Below are 12091 nucleotides of genomic sequence, written 5' to 3'. Positions count from 1 at the left end.
ACTAACTGATCATATATCTCCTTTTATAGTACCTTTGAGATTGTACGTTATGCTCAAATCATAATGAGGCTATTATGAATAATTAAAGACATTGAATGCTACATTACACAATCATTAATTATAATTAAGATGGGAATGGTCAATAAACACGGTTTCCCTATATATATATATACATTTTCCTTGACTCGTTCATTTCCATCACAAACACTGATTTCAAGCAACTCTCATACAAAAAACCTGTTTTGTTACTAAAATCCGATTCCGTTTTGTTTCTCATCCCAGTCTTTCACAACACTTAAAAGTTTACTTGTTTTGTTAGGTCTGGACTCCAACATCTCCTAATTAATTGTCCTAGATCTCGCTTTGTTGTATATCAAGACACAATCTCCAGTAATAGAAACGGGGTAAGCTTCTTTGCTTCTTAATTATTTAACTTCTTGTTCCTTTTCAGAATTTAACAATAGGCATTAAGCATAAATCGGTTTTCTGCTAAAGTGTCATGTATATTGAAAATTTGAAATCAGCTACCATCATATATATCCTTTTTTGTAGTAGTATTGGCAATCGGCCTTCCAATTTATACATTTTTTTTACCAAGATACAATGTTGTAGCTGATAAATGGACCTTGAGCCTAACTCAACTCCAAAAGCTAGCTCATGAGAATTGCTCAAGAGCATGTAAGAAGCCTAGGAAATCCACATCCCATTGGTGTGGGACTCAAAAGAGAGAATGAACTATTGTTCGTGAAGTAAGCAAAATCATATGTTAATTAGCTAGTCTAATAAAGTTCTTAATACTGTTATCCTCCCTGCAAATTAGAAGTATGTATACGGTGTGTCCGGGTGAAGGTCTGCATTTTCTACAACCGTAGCAGTGAATGCTAAAACCTAACTGCAATGATCACTCTTTCCTTGGTTCTATCCTAATTCTAGGTATATCCTCCTTAGCATTTTTCCTTGATGTCACTTACACTCACAGCTAAGAAGTCCGGATGCTTTGTTTGTGAAAACTATAAATCTTAACACTGGTTTTTCTGCATCAAAGTTATCGCTTTTTTTTTCTTTTTAATCTTTAATCCATTTGTCTCCCTTTAAAACTATTACCTATCGTGCTGGCAAGTTTTGAGTAACTTTTGGCTTTAAGTTCTGGATTTGAAGAGGAGGGTACGTGAGGAATTTTGTAGTTAAGGCTTGATTAGCTTGACTCCTGCTGTTGCTCATGCAGGACTTGTCCACGTATTGTCTGCTTTGCCTCTCGGCTCGTAGACAAACTAAATGATTAGTTGGTTTCTTATGCAGCATGTGGAAATAGATGTTAGTAAGTTTTGAAATTTGTGTCCCATCTTTAAGGGGTGATTTATTATTCAGACGAGGCAATAGTCCATAATGTAGTGAGAACTTGGTCTATTATGTCTCTGACTACATTATCAGCCCATCGCAGCAGATGAAAGGTTGGATCCGGAGAGAAGAGAAGAGTAGCATTCTCGTCCATTCTCCCATGCTGTTCTGGATAAGCCATAAGCTATAATAATTAACTATATGTTTGCCATTTCTCCTGACACCAGGAAATGAATGACTTGGCAGACAGAGTTGATCAGAGACACTGGGAAGTCCTAAATGTCATTTTAGTATCGCAGTTGAGGCATGTGCTAATCACGGAAAGAAGCAGACCTGAGGAGTCTCTGCGTTACGCCTTTCAGCTGCCAATTCAGAGTTAGCAGAAGACGAGAACAGCGTCAACGGAGAAAGGACTGGAATAGAAGACAAGAGGGTACCACGCTAAAGGCAACAATTTAGTTGCAATTTGAAGTGGTCGTCTTTTTCTCCCCTTGTAGTATGATCTGTCCCTTCGAAATATTCAGAGAATAGCTTAATTCTCTCTGCCGACACACAACCATCAGGTGAAGTTAACATTGTGCCAGATTACAGAAAACAAAGCAGGTGGTTGTTGGTCCTAGTGAATTGAACTAAAGGAACTATTAGGACTTAGCATCATGCTGATTAACAAAGTTAGAAAGCATGTTGTTTTGGTCGTGATCAGGATTTGGACTTGGCTGAAACGGGAGCAGAGATCCACATTCTATTACTGTGTTGTCGAATTCCCATGTTGTGCAATGTCGCCAAGAATATGTTTTTGGAAGATAGTGTGTAATTTTGTAACTGATACTTTGTGACTTATATGTGTCTCTGCAAAACATATAGGATTGATTACGATGATTTCACTCTGTAATCAAACAAGTTTTTTGTTTTTATTTTTGCGCTAACGTATTTCTCTTCTTAAATCATAGCCCGGCGACGACAAGCTCTCCATCGAGTGCACGGATTGGGGGCACATTGGCAATTATCTTGAATTAGCGCAGTTGTGGTATTGCTCGTCCACTTACTGGAAAAACAATCGACGTTGCTTGGTTAATATATCAGGAACGCTAGTGAACTCGAATCGAACTAAGATATTTGCTTCTTTGGTTATTAGATAGAAAATGCAGCCAGACATATGAGAGAACCCAGGTCAATATGCATCACCCTTTGAATAATTTTCAAATATAAAAAAAGTTAGTGATCTTGATGAGCAAGGATCCGTTTGGCCAATAGATTTTGCTGAAGGATATTATTTGGGGATTAATTTAGCAAAACATGTTGGCCATAGAGATTTTATTGACATTTTGGCAAATTCCAAATCACAAAAACCAGCTGCAAGAGAGCTGGTTTTGGCCCAAAATTATGATATTTACATTTTTTAAAATTGCTCATAACTTTTGTTAATTTATAAATAGTTCTCACCATTTAATTTATTTTGTAACAATGCATGAATACTCGCGCTTCTCGGGTCATCCTGATAGTTGTGTTATGTAATGTCATTATAGATAATGATTAATTTTTGTTACCAAATTTATTTATGTTCGAGGGAGGCTAGTATGGTATGCGGTATATAATGAATGTTATTGTATAAATGTAACCTGTTCGGCCTATTGTGGATAGTCTTAGAGATCTGGGCATGATAGTCGATGGGTTTTCATGGGTTTTAAAAAAAAGAATTTTTTTTTAAAGGTGAGAATATGTTTTTGAAACTTATGTCCAATACACTTTTTTATCTTCAAAAATCAAGAGCAAGCTTCATTCTGATAATCAAAATTGTTCAAAAACAAATTTGAGAATCTATGACCAAACCTAGGTCTAAACTTATATCCTCTCTATTTGAGTAATAGATTGGAAAGAGAGATTTGCGGTTAATGTTCTATAAAGTTTTACCCCTCTATGTGAGAAGGTGTATTGCACTTCTCCTGAAACACCAAAATATTTACAAGCAATCTGAAGATACCCCAAAAAAAATTTAATTTGCAGTTATACAGAAAAGGGCCTTTCAGTTAAAAATTTGCCTGATATTGCAGGAAATTATTTTAAATTCTTTAAATGAACTCGCCCAAGGCCATATATTGGCACCTGAATGACACATAATGTTCCGGCAGCTATTATTACTTTTATAAGAAACAACAAACCATCCCTTGAAAGCGACTTTATTGAATTTTGAAACCAAAAAATAAGAAGTGATTTTTACTAGAGTAATTTTTTAATCAACTTGAAGTGAACTTGTCCAAAATTAACTCATAAGAATTCTTATATATTTCTTCAAATAAAGTTTAGTTTGTCGAAAAAACAATTTTTTTAGAACAAATGTTTTTTAAAAAAATCAGAAAGAAAAGAAATCTCCTACATCTTTGGGTTTGTCAAGCATTAGTTTCAGTTAAGGTTGATGAAATGAGTACTCCTCCTGGTCACGTCCTTAGTTCTTTAACTAAGTACCGTAGTGGCACTTGACAACTCGCTCACCGATCTCGCACAACTGCCCACGTTCTTGCTAATGAAATCAGCCTTGACTAACTCAAGATCTCTAAGAGAAATGGTAGAAAAAACACAAGAAATTGTTGTAAGAGGAAGCTTTGTAGTTAGAGAGAACTTGAATTGGTTTGTCTTGGTGATATTACAAATGAATGCCTCCTTTATATACTAGTCTGCCTAGGGCTAGAGTGTGTTAAATCTAATTGTTACAACAAGTCCTTTAATATATTTACCAAGATAATCGGGCCTTCTCTAGAATTCTCTACAAGCCTAAAGAGCATTCCAAGGACTTTCCTTAGCAAATCCATAAGGATTAGGGTTCTTCCTAAGAATTCCCAGACTGTTCTCTAGATAATTCTTCTCTTAAATGGCTAGCCTTCTTCTTTATGTAAGCTTCCACATGGCATTAAAATACCATAATGGCGGCTATGTGGATGATGATGTGTGGGCGGGTCATCACCGTCTCTCTCCCACTCTAATATTGCAACGACCGCGGCGCAAATGCCTGCGCTGGACAGTAAACTCTCGCGATCTTTATTGTTGAATTGCCACATGAGTCCTTCATATCGTTCCCGACGTGGCCCTCCTCGGTGATTGCCTTTCCAATGGACGAGGAACTATAGCGGTGGTCTTTTGACCTTGTTTTCAACTGGCCCTGGTAATACCCCATAATAGCCTCAACTCCCAATCATGGTGAGGGGTGTAGTTAATTGGCGCTTCGACTTGGATTGGCCCCTACTCGGATCTCCTTAATCTTCATGATATGGCTTTAAGCATGCTGTGCACACGAAGACATGGTAGATCTGTAAAGAATACGTATGGACATGTCAAGCTTTTGATAGAATCTTGCCTACCTTGGCGACGATCTTAAAATGGCACCCTCATACTTGCGAATCAAAATTCTGACTGCATGCCGCCGTAGTGCCATTGAAATCTGTTTGGTGTTAAACTTCACCATGACCATGTCCCAAACTCTATATTCGTGGGGCCGTTTAAGGTCCGCAAGACTCTTCATCCTTCTTAGATGGCCTATCCAAGTAGGACTTACCAGTGTCAAGCTGCTCCTCCATCCCTTGGACATATGGAAAACCCCCAAACTCTTCCCTCGACTACGCTAGCTGGTATGAATGTGGATTTGGTTGTTGATGCCTGTGTAGCTCAAATAGGGTCCGCCCCATGGACTCACTCCGTTGCAAGTTAATAAGAGAAATTGGGCGATGTCTAGGAGCCTTCCAATCTTTCTGATTACGCCGCTTACATAATGCCTGCAAGTAGCATTCTAGTAAGAGCATTGACACGTCCGTTCTGTTTGTCCATCTGTCCTGGTGGTGGAAACTAGTGGAAAAGTGCAGTTCCGTGCCAAAGTATCGTCGAATAATACTCTCCTCCAAAAAGTTTCCAGTAAAAAGGGGTCCGATCACTGATAATATGCCCTTGGTAAGCCCCAATTACTTCACACGTTCTTAAAAGAATAGCTTGTGCGCTTCCTTGCAGTGCAACCTGGTGACGCAGGCATATGAAGGTGGCATATTTAGGAAAATCTATCCACGACCACCATAATAGTACATAAACCATCGGACTTTGGTAGACAAGTGATAAAGTCCATAGTGACGTCTCCCATGGACGCTCTGCAACTGGCAGTGGCTCCAAAAGTCCTCCGGGCTGTTGTTGTTCAACCTTGTCCTGTTGACAGACAAGAAGTCTCCACATAAGCACTCTATGTCATCTCGCATACGTGGCAATAGTAGACTGACTCAACAAGGCCCTAGTTGCGACGCTGACCTGGATGACCAACCCGCACATTGTGTCATGACTCTCCCTTATGATTCGTCGTCTAATGTCTCCAAAACTTAGGCACGTAGAACCCCCGACACCGTGGTAAGCAATAGGCCATCGTCTACCAAAAAACTCTCGTCTTGCCTGGTTGGCTAACTCGATAAGTTGTTGGCTGCTGGATCATGTTGCAATGCCTTTCTTTAATAGCCCACAACGATATTCCCCAACTTTGCTGAAGTGATGGCAGCAAGTCGGCTTTCCGACTCAAGGCATCAGCTACAACATTACCTTTACCCGGCTTGTACTCCATCACATAATCAAACTCGGCCAAAGAAATCCTGCTACCCTAGCCTTTTTGGTGTGAGCTTCTTCTGCGTCTGAAAGTAATCTAGTAGTCATATTGTCGGTCTTGACCACGAACCTCGACCCGAGTAGATAATGTCGCCATGTACGAAGGCAATGCACAATGGCAGTCATTTCCTTCTCTTGCACCGTGTAACGCCTATCTGTCTCATTTAACTTGCGGCTCTCAAACGCTATAAGATGCTTATCCTGTATTAGTACACCCCCAATGGCGAAGTCTGAGGCATCTGTGTGCACCTCAAATGTCTTGGCAAACTCAGGTAACGCCAAGACTGGCTCCTCTGTTACATGTTGCCTTAAGGTCTTCAAACGCCTTTTGACAATGCTCCGTCCAGACCCATGGCTTGTTCTTCTTCAGTAGCTCAGTCAATGGTGCGACCTTTGCTGAGTAGCACTGATGAACCGACGATAGTAGTTGACAGGCCAAGGAAGGATCTCAACTCCATTACCTTTGTAGGTGCCTCCCCACTCCTGATAAACACGTACCTTAGTCTCGTCCATGCGCAGCTCACCATTGCTAATGACATGGCCCAAAAGTGCACCTTTGATTGTGCCGAACTCACATTTTCCCTCTTGATGTATAAGCTCGTTCTCCACAAAGACTTGGAAAACCTTTCCTTAAGTGCTCATGTGCTCCTCCAAGGTGTTGTTGTAGATGACTAATGTTCGTCTAGGTAGAACTACCACGAACTGATCAAGGTAGGGATGGAAAATCTTGTTCATGAGGGTGCAAAATGTGACCGGTGCATTGGTTAAGCCTAAGGGCAATCACCAACCACTCAAAGGCTCCATATCTCGTCACACATGATGTGTTTGGCTCATCCCCTTCCGCAATGCGAACCTGGTAGTAGCCCTTTCGAAGATCCACCTTGGTAAAGTACTTGGCTTGCCCAAGTCTATCGAACAAGTCAGAAAATGAGCGGGAATCAGGTACTTATTCTTCCACTGAGACCTTATTAAGTGCCCGGTAGTCTATGCACAAACGCAATGATCCATCTTTCTTCTTCTGGAACAATACTGGTGCGCCAAAAGGTGCCTTTGATGGGCAAATGTGACAGCATCTAGAAGCTCTTTCAATTGTTTCCTGGGCTGCTCTAGCTCGGGCGGTGCCATACGATATGGGGCAAATGCGGGTGGCTTAGCCCTGGCTCCAACTCAATCTTGTGATCCACCTCTCGCATAGGCGGCAAGTTCTTAGCAACTCCTCGGCAATGACATCTTTGTTTTCCTCAAGCAACTTCTCATGCAAGGCGGCCACTATTCTTGAAAATATCTTTTTCTTTCTCCAGACTTACAATGGTTGCCACGAACGTTGGTCCCCTTCTTGATCCCCTTGACAACCGCATAGTTGAGAGTTTGTGCTTGGATCTGTCCGTGTGGTAATAGTCATTGTAGGTACCATGCAAGCTCCTTCTCGTTCCATAACCAAGAGATGTTGGAGGTAGGGGTCGATCAAAAGTATGACAATGTCTAAAGAACTCTTGCCCCATATGATGTCAAAGACATCCATAGCGGTTACAGTAAAGTCTGTCATACCTTTCCAAGCTCCCAATTTGACACCAACTCCATTAGCTACCCCACGAGCATTTTGTACCTCGGCATTCACGGTCTTGACGCGAGAGTTGGTTGGAGCAAGCTTCAATTCTAGTGTCTTTGCGGCAGCCCAATCACGAAATTATGAGTTTCTCCAGTATCCACCACTGCACGAGCGGGCTTGTTGTTGATGGTGAGATCCACGTACTGATTTCCATTCTCGGTAGGTTGGATAGCTTGCTTTGTGACATCACCACATAATCCGATCATACCCAACTGTGCGGTTCCCGGACTCTCTCCTTGTGGCTGCTCCTTCCGTTGCTCTTGAGGTCAGGACAATTTCCTTAAGCCGTGTGCCCTCCGCATATATAGCATTTCTTCTTCTCGGCCTGCGCCTTCTTCTCGGCGTAGCTCTGACGGCCACTCGATTTTTGGAATCTTGAGTCTTCGAGTATTGTTGTTGTATCTCCTGCCTTTGCCACGGTCTCCCCCACCTTTGACATAGCTAACCTTTAACTCCTTGCCTTTGCCTTTGTCGTGCTTGTCATGCCTGAAATTCCCATCAATGATTCAGCCTCTACTATGGCTTGGTCTATATCCGCGACTTGCCGACGTTGTAACTCCTGTTTAGCCCAATTTTGAAACTCGTCCATGAAGTGGAACAACAATTCATCATTGGTCAGGTTGGGAATTTGAAGCATAAGGGTAGTGAATTGCTTGACATAGCACGTATGCTCCCTGTTTGCTTCAACTCCCTGAGCTTGCGCCTTGCCTCGTACAAGACATTGTTTGGAAAGAATTGTCGCTGTGAACTCGGCTTATAACTGGTCCCACGTGCTAATAGTACATAGACCTTTATCCATGTCGGCCATCTTCCTTCTCCACCATAACATGGAAGTTCTGAGAGATACAACACGACAGTGTTGATCTTGGTCTCGTCGTCCCTCAATTTTCTGTGCCTGAAGTAGTTCTCCCAATGTGCCAAATGAAGTTTTCCACTTCTTGTGCATCACGAACACCTTTGAACACCGGGGATTTGGGAGCCTCAATCTTGGCTCCCTCGTCACTACAACATTGCTAGCTGCCTCGGTCACGCCAGCATTGACATGCTCCTCGAGTGACTCCATCTTTTGCCTTCATAGCATCGATAGTACTCAAAGCCTCCTGAGTCTGCACTCTAAGGCATGATGGTTTGCCTTAGTTCCATCTCGCTCTGTGTACGTCCCTCCAAGTCATTTCGGATACTCTCTATCTCTTTCAAGAGTGTGCCCCTCAAAACACTAAGGGTGCCTTCCATCCTCCCCAAGCGTTGGCCAAAGATCTCCACGGCGTCCATCCCCCGCGTTCATCTTCATCACCCACTCTTTGCCGAGCGAGACGTCCTCAAGCAGGACCTCCATTTCATCCTCGCTCGCCTCGGTGGCAGATGGTTCTTGGGATTAAGCCCTTCGTTCGACACAACCTCGGTTGGCACCTCCTGGCTCTTGTTGGTGGCATTCCTCTTTTTGTTACGGTCGCTCTTGCCAGCAACATCCTGGATGACGTTGGCTTGGGTGTTAGAAACGTTAATTTTCTCCATCGTTCTCCATTCCCTTAGTTGCAAACCTTTGCTCTGATACCACGATGTCACGTCCTTAGTTCTAAACTAAGTACACGTGTGGCACTTGACAACTCGCTCCACGATCTTGCACAACTTGCTCATGTTCTTGCTATGCCAAGTAAAGCCTTACTACACTCAAGATCGCTAAGAGAATGGTAAAAGAACACAAGAGAATTGTTAAAAGAAGAGCTTTGTATTAGAGAGAACTTGAATTGTTTGCTTGGTGATTACAAATGAATGAGCCCCCCCCCCCCCCCCTCTTTATATATTAGTCTCCTAGGGGCTAGTGTGTAAATATTAATTATTACACCAAGTCTTTAATATTTACAAGATAAGGGCTTTCTCTAGAATTCTTTTATAACCCTAGAAGATTCCAAGGACTTTCCTAGCAAATCCATAAGGATCTAGGTTCTTCCTAAGGAAATGTCCATACTTCTCTAGAATCTTCTCGCAAATACTAGCCTTCTTCTATGTAAGCTTCCACATGGCATTAATATATGTCAAATGGCGCATATGTGGCATGATGACATGGCGGGTCATCACACTCGGTCCATAATAAGTAACCAATTGTTTTGGACACACCCATTAAGAAAATACTAAATTCTAGACGAAAATAGTTAGTGTGACTAAACTACCCTTCATTAATTGTTGCACCAATAGTAATAGTAGCACTTACTTCTCTTCTCAAATGTGAGGAGATGACTTTTTAGGGATACGTACGTAAGGGTAATTTTGGGAAAACAAATTAAATTTTTTTTCTTGATTATATAAATAGACACTTATTTTGAACCAAAATAAAAAATCAAATTGATCACTTATTGTTGACCGGGGAGTAGTACTTACTCTCTCCGGTCCACAATAAGTGACTTTTTTGTTGTTTTCACACAGACTAAGAAATTCACCTTTTAACATTAATTAGCAATGATATTGACCATATTAACCTTTACTATCTCTTCACAATAAATACTCCTAACACATACTCCAACACAATTTATCCAAGGCAATGTAGGGAAAAAATAATTAATTCATTCTTGAAATCTGAATAAATCACTTATTTTGGACCACAAAAAAATCACTTATTGTGGACGGGAGGGAGTAGGGGTGTTCATGGTTCGGTTTGGATCGGTTTTTTCCTAAAAGAAACCAAAACCAAGTAGTCGGTTTTTCAAATATTAGAACAAACCAAACAATTAAGTCGGTTTTTTCTCGATTCAGTTTATGTCGGTTTTGTCGGTTTTTCGATTTTTTCGGTTATTTGTCGGTTTTTTTTCATAAATATAAGACATACACTACCAAAACATATTTCGGCGACCACATTTTCAACGTAACACTATCAAATCAATTGCCCTTTGAGAAATCTATTATTTACCAAGATATATTGATGATAATTGAATCAAATAGTGATGAATAATTTAAGGACTCAACTAAAAAATATATTATTTTTAACACGAAAACGGATTCTTACACTTAACAAAATAAAAACTATCAATCAATGTAAAAGTAAAAAACTATACTAAAAGTGCAATTATTAACGTTCACCATAAAAATTTTAAAAACTTTGTATAAAAATACACACACACAATCATTGTGTGGTGTGTGTGTAATAATAATTATTAACGTATATATATAATATATAATAATATATATATATATATATATATATATATATATAATATAATTAATATTATATATATATATATATATATATATGTGTGGTGTGTGTGTGTGTGTGTGTGTGTGTGTGTGTAAAAATAAATTGAAATAAGCTACTCCTATAGTCGGTTTGGTTCAGTTTTTTTCGATTTTTCTGATTAAAACCAAAACCAAATCAAATTTGAATGGTTTTTAAAATTCAAAACCAAAACCAAACCAAACCAAAAAGTATCGGTTTTTCGGTCGGTTTGGTTTGGTTTTCGGTTTGGTTTCGATTTTTCGGATTTTTATGAACACCCCTAGGAGGAGTAGTACGTGTGTGACTCAGTATACAGTCAAATGAAATTGGGCTAAGTCCTTTCAGATGGATATCAACGTTCCTTAATTTGCTCAAAAGAGATAAGGTTATAACCAAATGACTTGCAAAGATTTTAATTTCTTTTTGTTTTCCCAGCATATATAAATCAAAAGCTGAGCCGATTGCTTTGGCGGCAAGAAATATAGTCTCTTTTTTTGTTCTTTTTTTTTTTAAACACAGTCAAGCAACATATACTATGACTTAAATCAAGATTATGTCACAAGGCCAATCAATAAGCTACAATGCAACATATATAGATCAAGTATTATTGAAAGACGCGGGTAAGATAGTTTCTGTTAATTTGCAATATTAATTTCCATTAAATTACCCTTGTTATTTTTGATGAATATTATAATTAAGATGGGAATGGTCAATAAACACGGTTTCCCTATATATTATATATACATTTTCCTTGACTCGTTCATTTCCATCACAAACACTGATTTCAAGCAACTCTCATACAAAAAACCTGTTTTGTTACTAAAATCCGATTCCGTTTTGTTTCTCATCCCAGTCTTTCCACAACACTTAAAAGTTTACTTGTTTTGTTAGGTTCTGGACTCCAACATCTCCTAATTAATTGTCCTAGATCTCGCTTTGTTGTATATCAAGACACAATCTCCAGTAATAGAAACGGGTAAGCTTCTTTGCTTCTTAATTATTTAACTTCTTGTTCCTTTTCAGAATTTAACAATAGGCATTAAGCAATAAATCGGTTTTCTGCTAAAGTGTCATGTATATTGAAAATTTGAAATCAGCTACCATCATATATATCCTTTTTTGTAGTAGTATTGGCAATCGGCTTCCAATTTATACATTTTTTTTACCAAGATACAATGTTGTAGCTGATAAATGGACCTTGAGCCTAACTCAACTCCAAAAGCTAGCTCATGAGAATTGCTCAAGAGCATGTAAGAAGCCTAGGAAATCCACATCCCATTGGTGTGGGACTCAACCTCCCCCCCCCCCTC

The 12091-nt window shown here is 39.8% G+C and overlaps 1 protein-coding gene across 1 annotated transcript in view; it reads left to right on the top strand.

Annotated features, from left to right (window-relative positions):
• The window catches only part of LOC109225550, a 13729-nt gene continuing 1836 nt past the window's right edge, over nucleotides 199–12091 (top strand). The window contains exon 1 of the mRNA XM_019390255.1: nucleotides 199–404. The gene's annotated coding sequence lies outside the window, so the exon portion shown is untranslated. The remainder of the gene's footprint in view (nucleotides 405–12091) is intronic.

The sequence above is a fragment of the Nicotiana attenuata genome, chromosome 5 (genome assembly GCF_001879085.1).
Source record: "Nicotiana attenuata strain UT chromosome 5, NIATTr2, whole genome shotgun sequence".
In the NCBI taxonomy this organism is placed as follows: domain Eukaryota; kingdom Viridiplantae; phylum Streptophyta; class Magnoliopsida; order Solanales; family Solanaceae; genus Nicotiana; species Nicotiana attenuata.
This window is presented reverse-complemented; position numbering and strand designations above follow the sequence as displayed.